This window comes from Nicotiana tabacum, chromosome 1 (genome assembly GCF_000715075.1).
Source record: "Nicotiana tabacum cultivar K326 chromosome 1, ASM71507v2, whole genome shotgun sequence".
Classification (NCBI taxonomy): domain Eukaryota; kingdom Viridiplantae; phylum Streptophyta; class Magnoliopsida; order Solanales; family Solanaceae; genus Nicotiana; species Nicotiana tabacum.
In genome coordinates this window covers 17,874,559-17,887,299 of record NC_134080.1, presented here as the reverse complement: position 1 = coordinate 17,887,299, position 12,741 = coordinate 17,874,559, and positions in this window count along the sequence as shown.

Sequence of the window (12,741 nt, the reverse complement as noted above, 5' to 3'; positions counted from 1 at the left end):
TCATTGTCAGTCGGCGAGGTATTGAACTGGATCCGTCAAAGATCAAATCTATCCAAGATTTGCCACCGCCGAAGAACAAGACAAAAGTAATGAGTCTGTTGGGAAGATTGAATTACATCAGCAGATTTATTGCTCAACTCATAGCAACCTGTGAACCCATTTTTCGGCTGTTGAAGAAGGATGTCGCGGTAAGATGGACGGCGGAATGCCAATAAGCATTCGACCAGATCAAGGGATATTTATCAAATCCACCTGTGTTGGTTCCACCTGAGCCGGGGAGACCATTAATTCTTTATCTAACGGTCTTGGAGAATTCGTTTGGCTGCGTGTTGGGGCAACACGACATTACAGGAAGAAAGGAGCAAGCCATCTATTATCTCAGCAAGAAGTTTACAGTATATGAGGTTAAGTACACTCAACTCGAGAAGACATGTTGCGCCCTAACTTGGGTGGCCCAGAAATTGAAGCATTATTTATCCTCATATACTACTTATCTCATTTCCCGCTTGGATCCGCTAAAGTATATTTTCCAAAAGCCTATGCCCACAGGAAGGTTAGCAAAATGGCAAATATTACTCACGGAGTTTGACATCATCTATGTGACGAGGACAGCCATGAAGGCCCAAGCGTTGGCAGATCACTTGGCTGAGAATCCTGTTGATGAGGAATACGAGCCGTTAAGGACATATTTTCCTGACGAGGAAGTAATGCATATAGATGAGTTGGAATTACCTGAGGAACCAGGTTGGAAGCTTTTCTTTGATGGAGCCGCAAATGCGAAGGGAGTTGGAATAGGAGCAGTACTTATTTCTGAAACAGGACGTCATTATCCTGTTACAGCTCAACTGCATTTCTATTGTACCAACAACATGGCTGAGTATGAGGCTTGCATTTTGGGTTTGCGATTAGCTGCAGACATGGATGTCCAGGTCGTCTTGGTCTTGGGGGACTCGGACCTCCTGGTGCATCAGATTCAGGGTGAATGGGAAACACGAGATTTGAAGCTCATACCATATCGACAATGTTTGCACGATCTGAGCAAGCGATTTAGATCAGTGGAGTTCAGACACATCCTAAGAGTTCACAATGAGGTTGCCGATTCATTGGCCACTTTAGTATCAATGTTGCACCACCCAGACAAAATTCATGTTGACCCGTTGCACATCCAGGTTCGTGATCAGCATGCCTATTGCAACATGATAGAGGAAGAAGTAGATGGCGAGCCATGGTTTTATGACGTCAAGGAGTACCTCAGGATGGGGATATACCTGGAGCAGGCCACCGGAGATCAAAAAAGAGCCATTCGGCGATTGCCAAATGGTTTCTTCCTCAGCGGAGGAGTGTTGTACAAAAGAACCCCAAATTTGGGATTGCTGAGATGTATAAACGCCAATCAAGCCACGACAGTTATGACAGAGGTACATGCTGGAGTTTGTGGGCCACATATGAGCGGATATGTATTGGCGAAAAAGATTCTTCGAGCAGGGTATTATTGGCTCACTATGAAGCATGATTGTATCAATTTCGTGCGGAAATGCCATCAATGTCAAATACACGGAGATTTGATTCATTCTCCGCCGACAGAATTGCATGCAATGTCAGTGCCATGGCCATTTGTTGAATGGGGCATGGATGTCATTGGATTGAGCCGACATCTACTAACGGTCATAGGTTCATTCTGGTGGCCATCGATTATTTTACTAAGTCGGTTGAAGCCAAAACTTTCAAGTCGGTAACCAAGAAAGCAGTGGTAGATTTTGTCCATTCCCATATCATCTGTAGATTTGGGATCCCGAAAGTGATAATCACGGACAATGGTGCTAATATTAACAACAATTTGATGAGAGAAGTATGTGAACAATTTAAGATTACACACCGTAATTCCACACCATATCGTCCCAAGGCGAATGGAGCTGTTGAAGCAGCCAACAAAAACATCAAGAAGATACTGAGGAAGATGGTAGAAGGATCTAGGCAATGGCATGAAAAATTACCATTTGCATTGTTGGGTTATCGCACTACCGTCCGGACTTCAGTAGGTGCAACCCCTTCTTTGTTGGTATATGGAATTGAAGTAGTAATACTGGCGGAAATTGAAATTCCATCCCTTCGGATTGTCGCTGAGGCTGAGATTGATGATGACGAATGGGTCAAAACCCGTTTGGAGCAGTTGAACTTGATTGATGAAAAGAGATTGGCAGCTGTGTGTCATGGCCAGTTATATCAAAGGAGAATGGCAAGAGCCTACAACAAGAGGGTGCGCCCCAGAAAATTTGAAGTGGGGCAACAAGTGTTGAAACGAATCCTGCCACACCAAGTAGAAGCAAAGGGCAAGTTCGCCCCGAATTGGCAAGGACCATTCATTGTAACCAGAGTGTTGTCCAATGGCGCTTTATGTTTAACAGATATCGAAGGGAAATGCGTCGACATGGCTATCAATTCCGACGCAGTTAAGAGATATTATGTATGATCTCTTTTGATTGTAATTGTCATTTGTTTGTGGTTGGCATTTATCGGAGAATGAAATGACGGAGACAATTCTTTCTTCTATCAAAACACTTTAACCTTTGCTTACCCTTTTAAGCCTTATTTATTCTTTCATATCCCTCTTTTGGAGTCAGTAATTAAAAATAAAGATAAAAAGAGAGAAAAACAATAATAAAGACAAAAGAAAAATCACAAGAAAAACAAAGGAAGCGGGAACTACGTTTGACCTGATTCCTCAAAGAAGGATACGTAGGCGCCTCACGGCTCGGTCATAGTGTAACCAAAAAAATAAAAATCCCCAAGCAAGAAGAACTGGGGAAGAAGTTGTGTTTATAATTTTGAAAAGAGAGTTTGATTCCAATAGTTGTACTGTTTCACCCCCCCAAATTATCTTAAACGTTTTGATACCCCTTTTCCTTTTAGCCATACACAAAAAAAAACCATATTAATGTCCAAAAAAGACCTCCCGATCAGTATCCGAGAAGTGCCAAGTTCATGCAAACGGAAGTCGGGAACAACATTCTGATCCCCAGCAGAGAAGAGGGTCCTAAACTGGAAATGAATTGATAGCTGAAAGAATCCCCAACAAAGAGCGTCATATCAACAACACCCCAATCCCCAGCTAAAAAAATAAAATAAAATGAGAGAGTCTTATCGGTGAAAACCTTCACAGGCACCATGAGGCGAAGAGAGTTGAGAGAAATGAGAGAGTCTTATTAGTGAAAACCCCTCGAAGGGCACTATGAGGCGACAAGGCAAGATTGGCGGAAAGGGTCCACATTTGGCAAAAGTTGAGTATTTATTTATCCCCAGCGAGATGAGGCCATACGAAAGATTGATTGGTACGAATAGACTGGGTTGATCAATCCGGAATGCACGACATGATCGTTGGGATTGGTTATATCATTCAGATAAGTTCTTTTCTTTCCTTTTTCCAGGAATTGTTCAGAAAAACTTCTTCTTTTTCTATTTTTTAAAATTATCACTTTTTCATTTCTTGGTTTAAAAGACTTTACTTCCCCAACATTTTATTGTTGAAAAGGATTTTCAGAGCTTACTACTAGTTGCCAAAATGGTGCAAAGCAAAAAGCGAGTAGGACAATCCAAAGATAAGGCGACAAAGCGAAAAGAAGTTTGTCGCAAGACCAAATGATGAATGGGTTTATATCCTAAAAGGCCCAAATTTCCAAGGGAAGTTATGGATCAAATTTCAAGATGATCCCCAACAGATTTGCGAGATACAGGAACAACTCCGACAGATTCTCGACCAAGCTCCACAATGGTCGGACAACACGGAGCGGGGAAGGAAGAGAAATGAAAACCATCCCCAGCAGGAATATCAGCCCCAGCAATCAATATTCTCCCCAGCAAGTTTTATAGCAAAGTAGAGAAAAGAAAAGGGAAAAAACCATCCCCAACAGAAGTGGCACGACCACTCGCCCCGTTTTAAACTAACAAGTTTTTCTTTGATTTGAAACAGGGAAAGGAAATATTATTGACCGCAGGAAGACAGGGTCACAAAGAAGATTATCAAACTGGGGCAGAAAATTTTCTCTCATTACGAAAATTTTCTTAAAATCAGATAGTCATTTGGGAAAGAAAGAAGATAACACAAGTGTTGAAGGAGGAAAAATCCCCAGCAGTATACAAGAAGGGAGATATAAGTTTTAAAAGAAAAACAATCTTGGAAGATGCAAGATAACCTAAAGTTGTAAAAGCAATGGCCTTTGAATCAATATCATCCCCACCATAGTTAAAAGGAGGAAGATAATTCCCCAGCAGTGTTATTCCTGGAAGGTTTCAGGAAAGTGAAAGCACCAACTTTAAAGGAAATAGTCTTTGAATAAGGAAAATGACACATTGATGAAATAAAATATCGGTGTTATCCCCAACAATTTTCAGAGGAATAAAACACCAATTTTGAAAGAAGCAGTTGTTGAAGTCAGGAGCCCGCCTGTAGAACGGAGGTTGTTATATTTTAAGTTGGAGTCAGGAGCCCTCCTGGAGAATGGAGGTGTTATTTTTCGGAGTTGTTGTTGAAGTCAGGAGCCCGCCTGGAGAATGGAGGTGTTAAAATTTTGAGGAAGTTGAAGAAGTCAGGAGCCCGCCTGGAGAATGGAGGTGTTAGAATTTAAGAAGTTATTGAAGTCAGGAGCCCGCCTGGAGAATAGAGGCTGGATTATTTTGGGAAGTTGAAGAAGTCAGGAGCCCGCCTGGAGAATGGAGGTGTTAAAATTTTGAGGAAGTTGTTGAAGTCAGGAGCCCGCCTGGAGAATGGAGGCTGGATTATTTTGGGAAAGTTGTTGAAGTCAGGAGCCCGCCTGGAGAATGGAGGTGTTAAAATTTTGAGGAAGTTGAAGAAGTCAGGAGCCCGCCTGGAGAATGGAGGTGTTAGAATTTAAGAAGTTATTGAAGTCAGGAGCCCGCCTGGAGAATAGAGGCTGGATTATTTTGGGAAGTTGAAGAAGTCAGGAGCCCGCCTGGAGAATGGAGGTGTTAAAATTTTGAGGAAGTTGTTGAAGTCAGGAGCCCGCCTGGAGAATGGAGGCTGGATTATTTTGGGAAAGTTGTTGAAGTCAGGAGCCCGCCTGGAGAATGGAGGTGTTAAAATTTTGAGGAAGTTGAAGAAGTCAGGAGCCCGCCTGGAGAATGGAGGTGTTAGAATTTAAGAAGTTATTGAAGTCAGGAGCCCGCCTGGAGAATAGAGGCTGGATTATTTTGGGAAGTTGAAGAAGTCAGGAGCCCGCCTGGAGAATGGAGGTGTTAAAATTTTGAGGAAGTTGTTGAAGTCAGGAGCCCGCCTGGAGAATGGAGGCTGGATTATTTTGGGAAAGTTGTTGAAGTCAGGAGCCCGCCTGGAGAATAGAGGTGTTAAAATTTTGAGGAAGATGTTGAAGTCAGGAGCCCGCCTGCAGAACAGAGGAGTACATTTCAAGATCAAACAAAAGTCAGTAATCAGGAGGAGTACAACAAAGATCCCCAGCATAACAAGTTTTAATGTAGGAAGCAGTGTCCCCAGCAGACATAACAGAATAATAAAACTTATGCTCAAAAAGGCAAAAGGCCAGTGTCATCCCCAGAAGTTTTCGAAAGAAAGGCACCGGAGGAAACACAAGCCGACAAGAGCGAGGCAACCAGAGCAAGGGGAAGACAGATAAGATTTTGTAATTCCTAGATTAGTCTAGCTTCTTATTTTCTTTTGGCACGGTGTAATAAGGAGATCGGGAGGCAGTAGCAACAGCAATAACAGCAAAAAGCAGTTCCATGGTAGTCCCAGCTACCAAAACTTCCCGAACTACATTAACCTGATTCCCTTCTAGCCAGGGATATGTAGGAAACCTTTGAAGCAAAGGTTCGGTTAAATCTTTTTCAAAAAATGCTTCACACGGAGTATTCCAACGGGCAAAAATCGCTTGTATCCGCTCACTTTATCTTTGTACGAAAACTCTTCATGTTTTCGGACAAAGAGGGGCAGCTGTGAGCACGTGATTTTTGCCTCACAAGAATTACTCCAAAAGAAATCATAAATAATTTTTCTTTGTATACGATTTTGAATTTTTCATGGCATTTTATCTGTGCATGTTTATTTTATTCTAATTAAAGAAAAAATAGTAATATAGGTACATGTGCATTTAGGAATTAATGTTGCATTTTCATAATTAATTAATTAATCATTGGTTTATATAAAAGGATAAAATAAAATAAAAATATATTTAGGAATTAAATAAACCATAGTTGGTTTTAAAAGAAGGAAAATCACAAAAATATGTAATTGTTGTAATTTTGTCATTTAAGTATGCCTTTGTGTGATTTTATTTTTAATTAAATGTTTAACTTGTGTGATATTTATTGTCAAGTGTTAATTAATATTTGGTTAGGTGTATTTTTTATTTTACAATTTAATTAGGAATTAAAGAAGAAAAAGAAAAAGAGTTTAAAATTAGAATATTCGGATTTGGGCCAAAAGCTTCAAGGCCCAAACGAAATATACCCTAAACCTGCCCAAAAAACCAGCCCAAACCCGGCCAAAATCCAGTCCACCTGCAACTAGTTCAAACGACGCTGTATTGGCACCTCAAGTCTGAACCGTTGATCAAACTGGATCGAACGACCCAGTTCAGTCCCTGCATAGTTGAAACGACACCGTTTCAAATGTTCAATCTGAGCCATCCATTTTCTTTGATCCAACGGCCTCAAGGCCTCACCACAACCCGATCCAATTCACCCCGGGCCAACCCATCCCCCAACTTAAACAAAACGGCGTCATCCCCTTTAAGTGAATTAATCCTGGCCGTGGATCGTGATGGATCCAACGGCCAAGATCAAAACACCCCTCCCCTATATAAACTCAATCTCCCAACCCAGCCCCATAACTAAACCCTCCCTCGTATTCCTGTTCATCATCGTCTCTAAGACGATGCCCCTCCCCCAAACCCTAGCCGCCCTAACTCCCCCGTGCCTGAAACCCGGCGGCCACTACGCTGCCGGTCACCAAACCAACACCCTAAGACCACCTGACCACCCTCAATCCAAATATGGTAATCGTTTAGCTCGAATCTTCATCGAGCTTCTCGAATATTCATTTGAAGATTCGAGCCAAACTCAAATCCAAACCAACCAGTCCCTAATTGACACCACAACACCCCCTAACCATCATCGTCATGGATCCGGTAGTAGCATAGGTCGAATCTTCCTAGAACTGCTCGAATCTTCATTCGAAGATCCGAGCAAAACCTAAAACTACCCTAATGTACCCCAAAATCACACCAGTCACTCTCCTGACCTCACTCGTAACCAAACCAAACTTGGTTTGGTTCGAATCTGACCAGAAAGGTTCAAACCCCAAAACGGAACCCTAAAATTTCAAATCATGGAATCTGTCCAAATTAATTGAAGGGTTGGGGTCTAATAGACCTTAATCAAGATATTCTCAGTTGAGAACACTTCGATTAAAGTCTGTTCAACCTCAAAGTGCTTAGGTTTGAGTTCGAGCCTGGGTCAGTATAATTCTGAAGTTCTGAGGTATTTATCTTTTCCTCTATTTATGATCTTTCTATCTATGTATTCTGCTTAGTTAGTTTTATTAATTTCCCCTGCTTTTCAATTCATCTTCTCGTCTCCAGTAGATCCTGCCTGATGTTGATTTTGATTTCAATTTCCAGTTTCAGTTTTTAATGGTTGGTTCTGTTAAGTCCTGTGTGGTGTTAATACGGTTTGGATTCAAGTTGAGTCTGTTGTTTCCAGTTAGAATTCAGCCTTAGTCATTTAGTTATTAAAATTTGGTAGGATGGATTGATTATAGCTGTTATAGTTTGTTGTTTGTTCTAATCTATGAGGTTTGAATTGCTGTTTTGTTTTGACTAAGGAAATTGGTTATAACTGATAAAGTACAAAAGGTTGGGCTAGGACAGTAAAACACATTGGTTTCAGGGGTGATTTGGGATTGAAACAGTTAGGTTTATATTTTAGTGTTAGTGCTTTGTTAATGGGGGTATTAATTAATATATTGATGGGGAACAAAAGGTAATGGGGGGCTGAAAATCAGGGAAAGGCTTCCTTAGTGGGATTTAAAGTAAAAAGAGCAGATTTTTAGTGGGGAATTCTGATTTTTTGAAAAGGAAAAAGGTCGGGCATATTGTATAAAGAGGGGGAAAAACTGAAAAAGAGAAAAAAAAATCTGAAAGACTGAAAGAGAGAAAAATCTGAAAGACTGAAAAAAAAGGAGAGGAAACAAATACAGAAAAAAAATCAGAACTTTTACATTAAGAGTTAGAGTGTTGAGTTTGAACTTTTGCACTAAGAGTTGTCAGGCTGCTTTTCTTAAGTATTTGAAAATCAAAAACTATTGTTTCCTTGCATCTGTCTGTGTTTCATTTTGGTATTGCTGGGTTTTCAGTTTCGTTTGAGCTGGGTTTACTGGTTGTTGTTGTACTGCTTGGTGCTGATTATCGCTGTTGTTAGCTACTGGTCTACTGATCTTCACTTTCTTCTTCTGTTTCTACTATCAGGTACACTTTCGAATCATTGTGATGCGGCTGTTGTAGTGAAAAGAAATACTCAAGTAGTCAAGTATTTAATTGGTATTTGCATGTTTAATAGTCAAATGATAGGCAGATGTATAATCTATCTTTGTAATTCAAATTAAGAACATGGACGATGGAATTTATATTTGGCTAGAACTTTTTTCTTTTGATTATAAACTGTAATTTGTAAACTATTAATAGTTTTCCAGTGTATGTTAGTTAGAATTCTATTTCATTTCGAATTAAGTATATTGAGTTATTGGAATTAAACAAGTTTAGGTAATCCTAATTGGAGCCGGCATCAGTCTGAAATAACAAGTTAATCGTGAACCTGCTGATAAACCTAGTTAAGATATAAATTTGGACTAATTGTGTGAATTAGGTATTAATGTTTGGTTCAGGCAGCTCCTTTGTTTAAAAAGGGGATTTGTTTGGTTTGAAGGGGTAATTGTTTGAATAGGTTTAGTTCTGCCAGTTTTAGGCAGAAATAAAAAGGCCATTAATTTTATAGAATCCGTAGGCTTGACATATTTGAAGCGCGATTCAATGTAGAAAGGATAAGAATCTTAATCCAATAGGTTATCCGAGTTAACGAGTTAGCTTCAACAAACTTTTGTAAGCATCAATAATTAAGGTGGGTTTAGTTTCAAATAGTTGAAAAGCATTTAGTCCCAATGAATCAATTCGTCTAACCATGCGAGTTTAATCTAGCCATAGGTTAATTAGTTTTTTTTTTGAATATGATATTTGTCGATGTTGTATTTTATTTATAATTTCAATTTTAGTAATCTTCTCTTCCAATAACATTTGTCTTAATCTAGCAATTAATATGTTACGTTTTTTTAGCATGTAATTAACTAGGATTATTTTCTTTTATTTTAGAGAACAACCTAAATAGAAATGTAGTCACTTAAGGACCGTTCTTTTAAAAAGAATGAGATGAGCCTCGCCGAATAAAAATATAAAAATTGTTGGGCCCTCAGTAAATATTTACTATAAAAATTGCTTAGACTTCGGAATGGACCGTTTAGCAAACTTTCACGGCCCTACCCAAAGTAAGTGATACGTTAGTCGCTTTAGGCGCGCCTTTAATAATTTAATTTTCTTAAAACTCGGGTGCACATTTATGTGACCCAAATCAAAATCTCAACAGAGTCGAAATATGTTGATAACCACGGGTACATTGATGTGACGTGGTTTGAGATATATTTTCACGATGTTGCAATTTTCTATAAAATAATAATAACAATAAAGAGGTTAAAAGTTGAAATTGCACTATAATTTTTGAACATGTATTAAAATCAGATATTTTAGCCATTACAACAGTTTAAGCGACCGTGCTAGAACCACGGGATTCGGGGGTGCCTAACACCTTCCCTCGGGTCAACAGAATGCCTTACTTAGAATTTCTGGTTCGCAGACTTCATTTGGAAAGTCGAATATTTTCCTCGATTCGGGATTAAATTGGTGACTTGGGACACCCTAAATCTTCCAAGTGACGACTCTGAATAAATAAATAAATCCCGTTTCGATTGTCCTTTAAGTGGAAAAAACTCCCTTCCGCACCCTTTTAAGGTGGCGCGGGTGAAAAAGGAGGTGTGACAGTACCTATCCTAAGAGTCAAGAACTGAGCATATGCATCACAACTAAGGCACTCACTACTTTCAAGGTACAACAATGCCAAGAAAATTGCTTCAACTTAGCACTATGATCAATATTCTTTTCCTATAAAACTAAAAAAATTAACTATACCTGGTTCAATTAAAACCTTTGGAAAAGAACCGCGGCACAAAGAAAACCAAGGGAAAATTGTTACACTGCCTAAGAAAGGAAACTAAAATAAAAGACAAGTTTTTGGATTTTCAATTTTTTCTTTTTATTTTTTGTATTTTTATCGCTCGACTTCAAATCCCTCAAGAAACCAATCGACAAAATCTATCATCGGGAAGAGTCGAAACTAAATAATTAATTACTAACTATTATAAGCTAATAGAATTCAGAGTTACCGATAAAATTTAGAGTTATAATTTACAAACCATATTGTTTAAGAAAGAAAGAAACAAATCAAACAAAACTAATTGGAAAATAGAAAACAAATACAAATACAACCAAATTGGAGCACCCCACCCCACACTTAAGAAATTGCATTGTTCCCAATACAAAACAGTAAAATAAGAGTGAAAAAGTAACTTCCTGAGGCCCTTGGTCAACTCATCATCAACACCCTCAAAGGTATGTAGGTATTCCTCATCATCGGAGGGAACAAAGTTTACATCCTCATCTGGTGGCATCTGTGCTCCAACTGCCAAGCCCAACTACTGTTGAGTGACACGGAGAGCGGATGGTCCTCCTGCAGCTCTGCCAAGTTAGTCTCCCCTCGAGTAGTACGAAGCCGCATATCAGCAAATAACAGTTGCAGTGTTTCTTCAACACGAGTAAATCTCTAATCTACAAGAACAACAATAGCATGGGGAAGGGGGGAGGGGGTTCTGTCATAGTTGTGACATCAAAAGGCTTAACAGTCCGCAAAACCTAAATCGTTTGATTATAATGGTACTCCTTCTCCACATAGTGCGTCCATAGAAAGTGCATGATCATGCTCGGAAAGTACAGGTGGCGGGCCCTAAGTGGTCGTACTCGAGCCATATGCTCAAGCATAATCTTACCTAGATCAAACTTCATCCGAGTCAAGATAGCATAAATTAGTTACACCTTCAACCGGAGACGTCAATGTTGTTCAGGGTAGGCGTGATCTTTGCATTAGTCAACTACAGAATGGCTCTGGCGGGATGCTAGAAATGGCACTTCTTCTTGCCTTTGTGTAACTCATTAGCATCTCGTGTCCATGTGGCAAGAGACCCCGTGCCACACAGCTGGCGTCTTATATCAGGATGGGGGGCCGGCGCAGCAACCTCAGGTACAACTTATGCGAGTGCTCCATGAACCCCATGATTTGATTGATTACCCGGGAAGAAAAGGGAATCATCTTGCCTCTTACCTCCACTTCATACACCGCATCTAAACTGGCCTCAGGTTGCCAGTTAACATAGAATTCCATGACCTTGTTCACGTTCACCATGACGGAACAAGCTTTCAAAACCTAGGTATCTGATATTGTTGTAAATCCCCGAGTACTTCTTGGCTAGCTTACCATCATTAATGCCAACTTTCCAGTCGGGACTCACCGTTGGAACAAAGTTTCAGTACCACATCTGTCGATACCCAATTTTTCCCTATGTATTTTATATACAAAATACTTTCCAAATAGCATATACATGCAAACATAAGCATACCCAAGTGTTTCAGTATTTTTCCAATCTTTTGAAGAGATTTTAAAATAAATTTAATATCCATTTTAGCAGTACAAAATCCATAATTATTTCCAAAATCATCAATTTTGGTTAATAATTTATTTTATTTCCATATTTTTACCAAAAAATAGTTAAGATAATTTTTGCATATTTTTTACAAATTTATTTGGTATTTTAAAAACTAAATTGCATATAATCGCAGTTATAGCCTGTTCTACGATTGATATCATTTTGCAACTATAAAATCGTTTCCAATATTTTTAGATTAATATTTATATATTATTAACTAGTTTATGCTTTTAATTTGTTTTTAAAATCTTTTACGCTATTTTTATAAAATAAAAGAGGAAAATTGTCTATTTAACATTTAGCCTATTTCTATTTCAATTACAGCCTCATTTCCTTTCAATTTTAACCTCAATTTAACCCCCAATTCCACCCAATTTAAAACGACCCAATTCCAATTTTAACCCGACCCCTTCACCTGTTTTTCAGACCCGCCCGGCCTCTCCTTTAATCCTGACCGTTGATCATTTTGATCAACGACCGTGATTCGTTCTTTCCTTTTTTTAATTCCCATACCCCCTAACCCTAGCTCATTTGTATCAAAGATGCCGCCTTTGAATGCTCTTCATCTCCCAAATCCTCTCTGGCCCTCCCCGAAACCCTAATCGATTCCCACCTACTTCTGTCATGTTTCCACCGGAATCCATGGCATTCCTGGCCATGGATGGCCTGTGCTCACTCTCTCTTACCATTAAACTTAATCCACTCGAGGTTTGAAGGCTGATTTCAATGGCTCCCTTTAGATCTATCTCATATCTGTAAGATCTATGGCCTCTCCGCCCATTTTCCGGTGTATTCGAGCAATATGAGTCTCTTCGACTCAGGATCCAACTTTCCTCAAGACCTTCTCATTC